Source organism: Vombatus ursinus, unplaced genomic scaffold, assembly GCF_900497805.2.
Source record: "Vombatus ursinus unplaced genomic scaffold, bare-nosed wombat genome assembly UNPS02008961.1, whole genome shotgun sequence".
Lineage (NCBI taxonomy): Eukaryota > Metazoa > Chordata > Mammalia > Diprotodontia > Vombatidae > Vombatus > Vombatus ursinus.
The window spans coordinates 4,502,893-4,518,034 of NW_020948739.1; the positions used below are offsets into that span (position 1 = coordinate 4,502,893).

Genomic DNA, 15,142 nt, shown 5'->3' on the forward strand with positions numbered 1-15,142 from the left:
CATTTACTAGCTGTGAGATCCTGAGCAAGTCACTTAACCTCTCTTTGTCTTAATCCAACTGGATAAGGAAATGGCAAACCACCAGGTATCTTTGCCTATAAAAACCCCATGGACAGTATTGGCCTGATATGGTCCACGAATCTTCGAAGAGCTGGACACAACTAAATACCACCACCTGCTAGGCGTTGTACTAGAATTTGGGAGTACAAAGACAAAAGTGAAATCTCCTAACTTCAAGGAGTTTACTACCTATAGAAACAACATTAAAACAGATAAGGAACTGCTAAATTTATACAAAATAGTTCTGTTTGGTAGAGTACTAATAAGGAGACTCAGAAAGAATAAGAACTGAGAAAAAGCTGTGGGATTTAGCAAGAGAACAGAGAAACCTTAGAGAAAGCAATTTCAGTTCAGGGTTGGGGATGGATGCCAGCTTACAACGGTATGGAAGTAAGGGGCATAGACAACTTTTTCTAGGAGTCTAGCTATGAAGTCAAGTCATTCAAAAAGCATTTATTAAGTACCTACAATGTGTCAAGCGCATTGTTACACAGTGAGCTACAAAGGCAAGGCAATAAGCATTTATTAAGTGCTTACTATGTGCCAGGCACAGGGCTAACAGCTAGAGATATAAACAGAAGGGAAAAGACAATCTCTGCCCTCAAGGAGCTTATGTTTTTAATGGGGGAGGGAAACAGCACACAAATGGGAGAGGGGAAAGGTAGCCATGCGGGGATATGATTTGGAAATCTAAAAAATCAGAGCCAATAGGGGAATGAAGGATAGCAGGCCTGGGCCCCTCCCCAAAAGGGAGGTTCCTGGAGAAACTTACCAAGTGAAGAAGGAGGCTGGTACAGTGGAACCATGGTCTAGGGTGAAGAGGCCCCAGGAACAGATCGAAGTTGCAGTGTCAAAATTAAGATGAGGCATGGTGGCAAAATCCAAAAAGTCAGAAGCAGAACCAGGAGGGAACAAACCAGAACCATGCAGACCCTTCAGCAAGCATCTTGCATTCTTTAGGGGAGGAAACAACATATACACATGTAACTAAATATATTTTCTTTAAGCCTGGACCTGTGCTTTCGTTGCTGTGAGGAACTCCCATTGAGGAATCTCCTTCTACCAAAGCAGATAGAAACTGCTCGATAATTTATTATCTTAATGAGTTCCTTCAGGCGCTGAGAAGTTATGTGATTTGTCCATGGCCATACAATGAATATCAAGAGAGAAGAATTTAATGCAGGTTTTCCCAACTCTAAAGCTAGCTCTCTCAATACCACACACTATCTAAACACAAGGTGATGTGGTAGGTTAGCAGCTGCAGAGATCAGGAAAGGGCCCAGGTGAGAGGCTGGTGCTTGAGCTAAACTGTGAAAAACATCTAGTGATTCTAAGAGGTGGACGTGAAGACAGAGTGCATGCCGGGTGCAAGGGACAGACTGGGCAAAGTCACAGCAACAGCACTTGGAATGAATGCTGTATGTAAGAAATGGCACGTGACCAGTGTAAACTGGAGCATAGAGTGTGCGAGGAAATACCATCAAAATGGAAATACCAATGGCTCCCTCTGGCCTCTAGGAGAAAATGTAAATACCCCAGTTTGACCTCTAAAACGTTTCCCAATCTAATTGCAGCTTGCTTTTCAAGGTTTCACAACACCCCAGCCGAACTGGCCTGCTTCTTGTTTCTCATACACAGCCTTCCATCTTACACCTCACATCTCCATGGCTTTGCACAGGCTGTCCTCCCGTGCTCACTTCAGCCTTTCAAAACCTCTAGCTTTCAGGCACTGACCTCATTGAAAAGGCACTTAGCACAGTGCCAGGCACATAATAAGTGTCTGCTCAGTGCTTGCTTTTTTTTTTTTTCCTGAGGCAATCAGGGTTAAATGACTTGCCCAAGGTCACACGGTTAGTAAGTGTCAAGTGTCTGAGGCCAAATTTGAACTCAGGTCCTCCTGACTTCAAGGCTGGAGCTCTATCTACTGTGCCACCTAGCTGCCCCTGCTCAGTGTTTGTTGACTGATCAATTGTTGGCAAATATGATTGATAGTGATAAACATGCCACGAGCTTCACACATTCAGCTTTAGGCTACAAAGTAACTTGAGGAAAGCAGGAATTTCTGTCTCAACAATCCATTTTCACTACCTTGACCTTGTTATAAAATGTTTCTCTCCTACCATTCTCTACCACTAATTTCTTCTCACAGCAAGAAGATATAATAATTAGTAAGTCTGAATGTAATTTATTAGGTATGGTATAACATTTAGTTTGGCTTTATGTCTTACCCAAACTATAATGGACCAATAGTAAGATTAAAAAAAAAATGGGGCAGCAAGGTGGCACAGTGGCTAGAGCACCAGCCCTGATGTCAGGAGGACCTGAGTTCAAATCCAGCCTCAGACCAAACACTTCACATTTCCTAGCTGTGTGACCCTGGGCAAGTCACTTAACCCCAATTGCCTAAAAAAACAAACAAACAAAAAAAAAACAACAGTTATTGAAAGCCTCAAAGAACTTTTGTTTGTGTGGGTTATAGCTATCAATATTTATTATAAATTAAAACTGATAACTAAAAATGTTTCTTCATTCATTTAAAAGCAACAATAACAAACCTATTACATGTTAGCATAAAACTTATTTTATGAAAAATAAATATTTTTCAAAAATAAAAACATCTGAGTGAGAAATAAATAAAAAATAAAATCTCTAGTTTCCTTCAAGGTCAACACAAGCACTACCTCCTATAGCCTATCCTCCTATCATGACCCTCAAGGTGCTATGCCCTTACTTTGCATATATTTTATACTAAATTTTGCATGTGCAAATTGTTTTCTTCTAATAAAATATAAGTTCTTTCCTTGTGGGGACTATTTGGTTGTTGGTTTGTTTTTTTTTATACCCAGTACCTAGCATAGTGCATGGCAGATAGTAGATGCATAATACATGCTTAAATCTAATTGAGTTGAAAGTAGGCTTGGAGCAGCTAGGTGGCATAGTAGATGGAGCACTGGCCCTGAAATCAGGAGGACCTGAATTCAAATCCAACCTCAGGCCAAACACTTGACGCTCACTAGCTGTGTGACCCTGGGCAAGTCACTTAACCCCAATTGCCTGAAAAAAAAAAAAGTAGGCTAGATCCAGATTGTGAAGAAGTTTAAATGATGAACAGAAGAGTCTGAATTTGTTTTTAGAGGCAACACAGAGCACCTAGAGCTTCTGGAGTAGGGCAGTGCCATGATCAGACTTGTGCTTTAACAGTATTGTTGGGGGCAGCTAGGTGGCACAGTGGATAGAGCACTGGCCCTGGATTTAGGAGGAACTGAGCTCAAATCCAGCCTCACACACGTAACACTTACTAGTTGTGTGACCCTGGGCAAGTCACTTAACCCCATTGCCTAGCCAAACAAAAAAAAAGCATAAAAAAAAAAGCAGTATTGTTTTGACAGCTGTGTGGAAGATGAATTAGAAGAGAGAGAGACTGACAATAAAGAGATCCATTAGGAGGCAATTACAATACTACAGTCTTGGGGTGATGAGGGCTTGAACTAGGTCCTTTCTAGCAGTATCATTGATTCTCACACAAATCACCAGATTTGTAGTGGTGTAAAGCCTGGTTGAGGCTCTCTTTCAGAATCCAGGTATGTGTCCTACAAAGAAGGAAGATTTTTCCTATTATTTTTGTTGGGTCATCAAATCGTTGCATTAGTAAGCAGAGGGAGTCACCTATTACCACTGTATGTCTCTTCCTTCTCAAACCATTACTGAATGACTTTTCATCTACAGGTAACTAAGAATATCAGCATTTCTTGGTAGAAGAAGCTACTTCCCCCTGAGATGGTTCAACTCCCCCTATGGGAGAACAGGTTCTTAATGATCAGTTCCAAATTTTTGTTGTACAGTTATTTTCAGTCATATCTGACTCTCCATGACCCGTTTTGGGGTTTTCTTGGCAAAGATACTGGAGTGGTTTGCCATTTCCTTCTCTAGTTCATTTTACAGATGAGGAAACTGAGGCAAACAGGGTGAAGTGATTTGCTCAGGGTCACACAGCTCATAAGCATCAAAGGCCAGATTTGAACTCAGGAAGAAGAGTCTTCCTGGCTCCAGGCCCAGTGCTCTATCCACTGTGCCACCTAGCTGCCCACTTAGTTCCAAATAGTTCTTTCTTTTTCTGCATCACATTCTTCTCCCCTCCAAACTCCTGTTGTAGGTTGGGAGTCTCTTCTGCCTCTTTGTATTTTTTTTCTTCCTTTCTTTTCCTCTTTTCCTTTCAAAAAAAAATTCATTTTCCTTCCTGGAGCATTTTCAGCTTTTAATCTAGGAGGGGAGACCAGGTTACAATTTGTGCATATGAAGGTGTTACTTGGTACTGGCAAAACCACAAACTTTGCATGCCCTCTGCAGGTCACTGCAGAATTGTTAGACTTGTTCTAACTGAGCCTGGAAGAAAGAATTGGGACCCATGGTGAAAGTTACAGGGAGGTGGTTCAGAGTAAAAAAAAAAAATCAAAACAACAACAACACAGCCTCACAGTTAGTGCATTCCAACAAGTACCTGAACAGAATACTCCAGACTTGAGATTTTCAAATGGAAGCCAGACAGCCATGTATCAAAGATATTATAGAAGGGATTTTGGTTCAAGCACAGGTTGGACAATGACTGCTGCCATCCTTCCAGTCTTGAGATTGTCCAATTCCTTAATATAGTACATATTACTGGATCATACCTCTAGAACTCAACGGAATCTCAGAGGTCATCTAGTCTGACCCCTTCATTATACATGGAGGAAATCGAGGCCTGAGGTGTAGAGGGTTAAAGGATTTGCCCAGCATCACATAGCTAGTATGAGAGACAGGTTGAACATAGATCCTTTGACTCCAAGATCACGACTCAACGACTTTAATTTTAACTTAACACAATTAAGCAAATGTTCCTAAATAACATCTATGAATGGGGAATCTACTCTTTAGTGCAAAACCCTAAAATTCAGCCATGCATTAATTCATGTAAAGAGGGAAAGATTGAATAATAGTTCAGCAGGATCCTCACTCTCAGGTAGTAAGCCTCTAAGACCGAGAAGCTATGATATTATGGTAGCTCTTGAGAGAGGTCTATAACGCCTCAGCTGACTCATATATGAATCATTAAAAAAAATTAGAACCAACAAAAAGTGGAATGGAGTACTTGGATGGAGGTAATAGGTTTCCCTGTTGTTATATGCCTGCAATTAGAGACTAGACAATCTGAATTAGAAGAGAGAGAGACTGACAATAAAGAGATCCATTAGGAGGCAATTACAATACTACAGTCTTGGGGTGATGAGGGCTTGAACTAGGTCCTTTCTAGCAGTATCATTGATTCCCACACAAACCTATGTGAAGGATGTTGTAGAGGAGATTCTAAATCAAGAACAGAATGGACCAGATCTGAGGACCTGGGTTCCAAAGTAAGCTCTACAACTTATTAGAAGGGTAACTTTGGACAAGTTCTTTAGCCCTTTTGGGCCTCAATTTATTCATCTGTAAAATGAAAGGGTTGAACTAAATGGCCTTTAAGGTACCTTACTATCCTAAATCTATAATCTCTGAGATCTCATCTTACCCATTATCTATTAATCTGTGATAGTGAATTGCCCTAGATCAGGGGTTCTTAAACTATTTTTTGTCATGGACCCCTTTGGCAGTCTGGTGAAGGCTATGAACTCCTCAGAGTCATATTTTAAAATGATACATAAAATAAAACACATAGGATTACAAAGGAAATTAATTATACTATAATACAGTTCAAATATTTTTAAAATATCTTTCCTGATCCTAGTTTAAGAACCTCTACCCTAGAGAGACTAAACTACTCCCCAACTATCTCTCTAACTTCCAGGGTTGTAATACCTAAAATTCCACCAGTGATTTATTCTTTTGGGCTTTAAAGACAATGGTTTTTAAGAGGCCCCTATTAGAGTCACATTGAAAAAGATTAACCTAAAGTAACTGAAGGAATACTATCAAACTTTTAAAGAAGTTAGTACACATACTTCACAAATTATTTTCAAAACTTGAGAAAGAAAGCACCTTATCAGAGTCCTTTCATGAGAAAAATATAGTCAATACCTGAACTAAGAAAAGATACCTGGAAGGAAAACTATGGACTAATATAATTAATGACTTAAAATTTTTAAACAAAATCCATTCAAACAGACTACAGCATTTTATCCGAGAAATCATTCATTATGACCACATGGGACTTATACCAAGGATAATTCAACATTAGGAAAACAATCAACATAATCAATCATATTAAAAACCAAAACATCCAAAACCACATGATCATCTCACCAGATGCAGGAAAAGCCTTTGACAAAGTACAGCACTCTTTTTTTTCCAAAAAAAACCAAACCCTACAAAGTATATGCATAGAAGGATATTTTTTAATGTCATAAAAACATCTATCTAAAACCAAAAGCAAGCATTATATATAATGAGAATACTCTAGAATCTTTCCCAATAAATATGGAAGTGAAGCAAGGATGCCCATTCTCCCTATTATTATTTGATATAGTTCTGGAAATGCTAGCAACAGTAATAAGGCCATGACTGGGCTATGCCAATATAATAAAAATGGCAATACTGCCAAAAATTAATTTATGTTTTAATTCTTTATCAATCAATTATTAGGGGCTCACTTTATAGAATTTGATAAAATAATAACTTGGAATAAACTTTTCCAATCACTTGGAAAAACAAAAGATCTAGAAGATAAAGGGAAATGATAAAAAGGATGGATAAAGGGGGAATAGCACTTCCAGACCTCAAATTGTAGTTTAAAGCAGCAGTCATCAAAACTATCTGGTATTGGTTAAAAAATAGAGATAGATCAATAGAACATACTAAACAAGAAAGAATACAAAACAATAGAACTCAATAACTCAGTATTTGATAAAGTAGAAAACATAAATTAACTAGGGGAAAACTCCTATTTTGACAAAAACTGCTGGGAAAACTGAAAAGCAGTCTGGCAAAAATTAGGTTTAGACTGATACCTTAAAGCTATTCCACAATACTTTCTAAATGGATATATGACCTTAACATTAAAGATGATACTAGAGCAAAATTAGAAGAGAAGCAGATCATACACCTCTCACAGAGATGTATTCTTCAACAAACAAAAGATAGAAACAATTACAGAAGATAAAATGAATAACTTGATTTACATGAAACTGAAAAGCTTAGGTATAGACAAAATTAATGTGCCTTGGACAAGAAAGGAAGTGGTCAAATGGGAAAAAATACCATCAAATTATGCTGCTAAAGGTTTAGTAAAAGTGCAGGGCCTGGGGTAAGGAAGTAGGGGAAGGGGTCTTCCTGAGTTCAAATATGGTCTCAGACACTTATTAGCTGTGTGACCCTAGGAAAATCACTTAACTTTGTTTGCTCAGTTTCCTCATTTGTAAAATAAGCTGGAGAAGGAAATGGCAAACCACTCTGGTATCTTTGCCAAGAAAACCCCAAATGAGATCATGAAGATTTGGACACCCCTGAAAAATGACTAAACAATAACAACAAATCCAAGAAGTATAAACAATAGTCAATCCTCAACATTTGTACATTTAACTTTCCTGACTTCAGAAATTCATGTGATTTTATTAGTAACCCCATTTTCACTTTCATCTTGGTAACAGTACACATTCGTGGCTATGCACAGTAGAGAAAAAATTGAGAGGCATAAGCACAAGTTTATATCTGCAAAAGGGGGGAAAGCATTCATAAAAATGTTCATGAATCTGCTCCAGAGAGTGCTAAAGTAACCTCTCACGTGCACCATGAAGGAATTGAAAAAAAGGAAAAGTGGCTAAGTTTGTGGGTAAGTGAGATGTGGTCACCCCCCCACCCTCTCATGCCAGGGCTGAGAGCTGAGCATCCCACCTCCCTGGCTGAACATGCTAACCAGTTGCATGCTTGCATCAGCCCCCTGTCCCAAGCTCAGAACTCCCACCCAGGGGTGGGAGACTCACTTTGAGACATGTGGTCTCCATTAGGGAACAATTCAACTAAGGAGTCAAAAGGGAGATTAGAGACAGCAACTGCTCCCTTTCTCTTTTTTACCTTGGGGTTCTTTTGACACTGCTGACACCACCTCTCCCCATGCTATCCTGAAATGTATTACCTTTCTTCTCCCCTGCATTTTATGGGTTATTTCATGGGTTACTGCATTAAAAAAGTACATATCAGAATTAACTTTTTGTCATAAAGACTTGTGTGCAGAAAAGTGTATTTTCAACAATCTCTAGTGAAAAATTAGTTTTGGGTGGTCATGGGAACCTAACCCCCAATTTCCTATAGATTCAATATATCAATATTCTGGCTTTTACTATTTTCTGGGAATGTTATTCCTGTTGAAGTTGAGGAATAACTGGATATAATCAACAAAGATCCATTCTCCAATAAATAAGTGGTCAAAGGATATGAACAGTTTTCAAAAGCATTACAAAGTATTCACAATCACATGAAAGAATGCTTCAAATCACTAATAATAAGAGAAATGAAAATCAAAACAAGCCTGAGGTTTCACCTTAAACCCTACAAATTGACAAAAATGACTCTAAAATGGCAATAGACAATATTGGAGGAGTTGTGGAATGATAGGCACACTAATACATTGTTGGTGGAGCTATGAAACGGTACAACCATTTTAGAAAGCAGTTTGGAATTATGCATATAAAGTAACTAAAATGTCCATACCCTTTGAACCAGACACTCCATTACTAGGCTTATACCCCCAAAAAACTGTAAATAAGAAGTCTTCATATACACCAAAATATTTATAGCAGTAATGTTTGTTATAACAAAGAATTAGAAACAAAGTAGTTGTCCATCAATTAAGGAATGATTAAACAGATACTATAATGGAATGTTACTGTACTATAAGAAAAGATATTGATGATGAATACAGAAAAGCAAAAGATGATAGCACAGTGCCTCCATAGTAGGTGCTTAATAAATGTTTATTAATTGATTGATATGAACTAATGCAGAGTGAAGTAAATAGAGCCAAGAAAACAACATACATAATAACTATAACAAATGAAAAGAACAACTATACACCAAAAATTTTATAGTGAATATAACAAAATTATAAAGCTCAAGAAGGATTCATCATCATTATAGTTGTTGTTATTGTTATTGTTCAGTTCTTCAGTCCTGTCCAACTCTTTATGACCCTGTGGATGATAGCATATCAATACTGTCAGTAGGGTTTTCTTGGCAAAGACACTGGAGTGTTTTACCATTTCCTTTTTCAGAGGATTAAGGCAAAGAGAGATTAAAGTGGCTTGCCCAGGGTCACATAGCTAGTATTATTATTGTTACCATTTCCTTCAGAGAGAAAACTTCTTATTTTAGAAAATATGTAAGCTACCTGGGATCTGGGGACAGGTACAGTCTTCAAGGAAAATTTCAAAGTAAACAAAATTTACATTTTTCTCCTCTTTTAGTGCCCCAGCCTACCCAGATGCCCAGTATACTTGTGTTTCTACAGGTCCTCACTATTGAAGGGAAGCTGATATAGAAATGAACCCATAAAGTTGTTGTTTATTTTGAAAGAGGACCAATGACATCACAGAATGATGTCTTGACTTTGAGTGAATTGGCTTTCAGTGAGGCACCATTGCACAAAGTCATCAGCCTCACTCTCTTTTCCAGATTTATTGAAATTCAGTGGCAAAACAAAAGTCAAAACGACTGGTGATGTCCAGGATGCAATGGATGACCCTGGCATCTTCAATGTCTGACGAGCTCTAAGCACTTCACAGTACCTGCTTCAGCCACCTTCATGGCCATTGGAACACACTGTTTTCATCTGCCTGTTTGGCCAGGGGAAGTCTTTACATGTTTGGGGTAGACATCCCCCTAATTCACTGATTTTTTGAGGCCTGTCAGTTACCCTCAACTTGGTTTAGCTCATCTGCTAAGACCGTTTTATCGGTGTGTGGCCAATGTGAATGCTACAGCCCCTTGGAGCCACAGGAAAAGTTGAGTGCCAGGTGGACACCAAAGGTGGATGAGCAGCCCCGAAAGGGCTTTACAGACCTCACACCACAGGTGCTAGTCCTCTCTAAGCACCCCATAAACCCACCCATAAAATATTCCTACTTTAGAGGTATGAGCTCATACAAAACAGCAGCATGGCTTACTGGGTTTAGGGCTGGCCTCTGGAAGCCCTGTGTTTAAATCCTGCCTTTGCCACACACTGCATGTGTGACCCTGAGCAAGTCAGGTCTCCCCTCATTGCTCTGGATGACTCTCTAGGACTATTAAGCTGCATCTGTATTGGTAAAGGGAGTTTCCTTATACTACTGAAATCACAAATCTTATCCTTATCCTTGGTATTCAGGGGTATGTCCCCTTGCAGAGAGATTTGAGTTTCCAAAGTTGGGCACAATGATACCAACACTTAATCTTAAAGAATGGGACTAATGGTGAAATTTCAGGTATCATGGCAGCTGGTCGGGAGATATTTTGCAACAAGTAAGCTGCTCATCTGCCCCTCCAATCACCCAGATACAGACTGATGGCAATAATTGTCCATCATGCTAGGGTTTTAGTGGATGTGTACAGGTCCTCTGCTCTTCAATTTGGCTTCATTTTTTGGCCTAGCGAATCTTGGGAATATACACTAAAGACAATCGGTTTGAAGCTGGATAAGACCCCTTCAATTTATAGATAAAAACTGAGGCCCAGAGAGCCTAAGTAACCTACCCAAGGTCACCAAGGTAGCAAACAGCACAGTCAGAATTGTCAGGTACCAAATTCACACCAAATGCCATATCAGAAGGGCATTTTAGGACATTTGAAGAACAACATTTGCTGTCTTCTGCCATCCTGTGTGTGCTCAGAGCATATGTTGGGGAAGGAATGGAGGTGATAGGAACTAATTTATTAGACGAAGTCAGTGAAAATCATGGGGGCTATTCTTGTTGCCCAGTAAATAACAAATCAGATACTTAATTTTTTCCCAATACTTCTGCTAATATTTCTTTCTTGAAGGAAATGGTTTATAAAATGAGTTCACTTGCCCAAGTTTCTTATCTTTTCCTATTTCCTTTGGCTTTTTTTCCCTTCTCTTTTTTCTCTTGGATGTTTAAAGATTCAGAAAAACAACTTTTTAAAACCCATTATTAGTAGTGCTTTTCAATTAGAGTTTATTTTTGTTGTTCTGCTTAAATTTCCTTACATTTTTATGCTAGATACTACTGTGGGTTGCTTGTTATCCTCAGAATCTTAAAAGGGATTATTAACATAGTTGTGGCTTTCTTTCTTTAAAATAAATCCCATCTTACTTGGAATTTATATTTCCTCAAGGAAATCTTTTTCCATATATACATAATGGTATTTTGCATAATAAATATTTTAATAAAATACGTGATCAAAAATATTTTCCATTTCATCTCTTTTATTTATTTAATGGATTCATGTTACACAGTCTTTTTTGGAATGAGACAAATTTGAAATAAAGGCAATGAAAAATGAGACAATAATTTCTTGGTCTTCTGGCTTATGAAATTTTAATCTATTTATACAGGGTATGGCACAGTTGTAGCTCAAGTACTAATTTTTCATAGTATGTGGTTATTTTAAAAGTATATTTAAAGTGAACTCTCCTGTTTATGATTTTCCTTTTGAGAGGTTAAGGTTTTTGGTCATATCCTGAAGAAGTTGTTTAATTTCTAATAGGATCACAGGGAGAGCTGAAAGACTCTGCAGGCCTTCTAGTGCAACCTTTTCATTTTCCAGATGAGGAAGTGGAGGCACAGAGAGGTTAAACAACTTGCTGAAGGTCACACAGGAAATAAGCTTCTGAGATGGAATGTGAACCCAAGTCCTTTGACCCTAAAGCTAGGGTTCTTTCCATTGATCACAAATTACCTGCCTGTCTTTTTCCTCCCTTCCCTTCTGAAGCCAGGTGTTCTCACTTATCATCATTTGCAAACCCAAGTCAAATGAAATATAAGGAATGGCTCCTGCCTTTACAAGGAACATATAAAAACTGATGGGATGAGGCAAAAAGTTGCCTAAGTATCAAGCTCTTTTCTTCTTCTTTTTCTTTCTTTTTCTTATCTTTCCTTTCCTTCCCTTCTCTTTCTTTCATTTCCTTCTACTTCTTTTCTTTCCTTTCTTTCTCCTTCCTTTCCTCTTTTCCTTTCTTCAGTCTCTATCCCTCTCAGGCTAGAAGTGCAACCAACAGCCACTTACAGGCCCAATCCCACTGTTGATCCACATGAAATCTTTGACATGCTCCATTGCCAACCTGAATTAGTTCACCAATCCTTAGGCAGTCTGGTGGCCCTCTGATTGCAGAATCTTAACATATATGGTACCAGACTCAATGTGACCATCCAGTTGGCTCTAACCCATTGCAGCTCACAACTCCCAAGCTCAAGCAATCTCTCAGCCTTAGCCTCAGCCAATAACAGTAACTACAAGAATAAGCAACCATACCCAGTGCCAAACCCTTTTCCTAGGTTGAGTGCTCCCATACCTCATCTAAATTCCTTGAATGGCTGCTAACTCGGTTAACCAGATTCTATCTGAATTCCTGATCTTTTCTTGCCAAGTATTTTTGCCTGAGCCCTTGGAGCCTTGTTGATCAATCTTCCTTCCTATCTGTTCCTTCTCCCTCTATCTGCTGGATTTTACTACTCACCTGTTAAATCACCAGTTTCAGGTTCTTCCTCCTTCCTGATTAACACTAGCACATTTATTCTCCATCCTCATTATTTTGGCCACTGGCTATACTGTACATTTTGCATCCGTAGTATGACATTCTGGAAAGGCATATGATCTCGTCCTGACAGCTGTCTCTACTAGGGGCTGTGAGTGGTTTTCCCCAAATACAGTAACTACAATCCTAATTCCTACTTGTCTAATATCTTTGTAGCTGCATTGAGGGTGTGGCTTCTATCCATCACTTTTTCTGTGAAACCTTCTTTGTCCTCCTTTAAATTCTCATGATTCATTCTTTATACCTCTATTATTAATGTCCATATCCTCTTCACTTTTATTTTTTATGGATTTTTCATCTCTCTGGCAAATATTTGGCACAGTGGATAGAGTGATGGGCCTGAAATCTAGAAAACTCATCTTCATTAGTTCAAATCTGGCCTCAGATATTTACTAGCTGTATGACCCTGGACAAGTCACTTAACCCTGTTTGCCTCAATTCCTCATCTGTAAAATAAGCTGGAGAAGGAAATGGCAAACCACTCCAGTGTCTTTGCTAAAAACCAAAAACAAAAACCCAAATGGGGTCGCAAGGAGTCAGACACATCTGAAAAACAACTGAACAACTCATCTCCTTAGTTAGTAAACTCCTTGAGATATTGAAGACACGTTGATAGTAATGGGATAATATTGTAATGTACTGCATCCCAACTATTTAATTTTATGTATTTATACATACACACATATATTTCAATCTTCACCAGACTGAAAGGTCATAGAAAGGCAAGACATATTTGAGAATCAGGAAGATTGATTTCTAGTACAAACTGGAGATGCCTCTTGAGAAGGCAGTGGCTCTTCCCTCCCTCCCAATTCGGATAAGTAGGCCTGGCTTGGAATGTGGAATGAGTTTCATTTAGTAAGTTTCAGTCACCAAGGTGCAAAGAGAAGAAAACTGAAGAACAGGTCACAGATAGTATTTACTAAAGAGTAGGTAGAACCGTTCAGCTGTTCTTTTTCAGTTGTTTTCTCTATCAAAGAAAATGATCTTTGTCCTAGAAGGGACAAAACAAAAATGGCTAGCGTGGAGCTGAGAACACTGCCAAGGAATGTGTTAGAAGGCAGTACCTTTCGTGCTTCGGCGCCGCGCGGGTGAGGAGCTCCAGTCTCCGGAGCTCCATTTCCCGGCTTTCACCGGCACTACCACCGCTGCCGCCGCCGCCTCCTCCGCCTCCAGCCCGTCTCTGGGCTTGCACCGCCCGCCAGCAGCGTGCCGGCCAAGGGGCCGCTCCAGTCCGTCCAGGTCTTCGGACGAAAGAAAACTGCCGCCGCTGCGGCCCACTGCAAGAGAGGCCATGGGCTGATCAAGGTGAATGGGCGACCACTGGAGACGAGCGGACTGAGCCTCGCACCTTGCAGTACAAGCTGCTGAAGCCTGTCCTCCTTCTAGACAAGGAACGTTTTGCTGGAGTAGATGTCCGAGTCCGTGTGAAAGGACGAGGCCACTTTGCCCAGATTTATGCTATCTGGCAGTCTATCTCCAAAGCCCTGGTGGCCTATTACTAGAAATATGTGGATGAGGCCTCCAAAAAGGAAATAAAAGACATCCTCTCTGCTCGTGGCTGACCCTCTTCACTGCGAGTCCGAGACGTTTGGCGGTCCTGGGGCCCGGGCTGGCTACCAAAAATCCTATCGATAAGACAACTGCTGGGATTGTGGGTCTTTTTGCAATAAATTTGGTATATGACCTTAAAAAAAAAAGAAGACAGCACTTAGCTGCCCTGGATGAGTTCACGTCCCAGGACCACGTGAGCAGAGGGTACCGGAAGAACTAGTAATTATCATTTCAAAACCAGTGTCAGAGATCTTGGAAGGATGCTGAAAAATGAGAGAAGTCCTGGAGAAGGCTAAATGCATAGATTTTTTTAAAAAGTAGAGGGGGAACATAATGGCATTCTGCAGTTCCATGAATTTAGCTTCACTTCTTAGGAAAAACTCTAAAATATATTTTATTGGGGGGGGGGGGGCGGAGGCTAGGCAATGGGGTTAAGTGACTTGCCCAGGGTCACACAGCTAGTAAATGTCAACTGTCTGAGGGCAGATTTGAACTAAGGTCCTCCTGACTCCAAGGCCAGAGCTCTATCCAATTCGCCACCCAGCTGCCTTCTCTAAAATACTATTAAAAGAATAGTAAACATCTAGGACAGGACGCATAGATCACAAAGAGCCAAGATGGCTTCATCCAGAACATGTTATACCAAGCTAGATCACTTCCTTTTTTGACAAGATTACTAAACTGGTAGAAGAGAGGAATGTTATAGATATAGTTTCTAGATTTTAGTATTTAATAAACTCTTTCATGATATTCATGTACAAAAGATAGGGGGTTATGTGGGCTAGACAATAGTTCAGTTAGGTAGATTAG

General features: G+C 39.5%; 1 pseudogene; it reads left to right on the forward strand.

The window, feature by feature from the left end:
• The first annotated feature begins 775 nt into the window (after positions 1 to 775).
• Positions 776 to 14,416, forward strand: LOC114034304 (annotated as a pseudogene).
• The last annotated feature ends 726 nt before the right edge of the window (positions 14,417 to 15,142 follow it).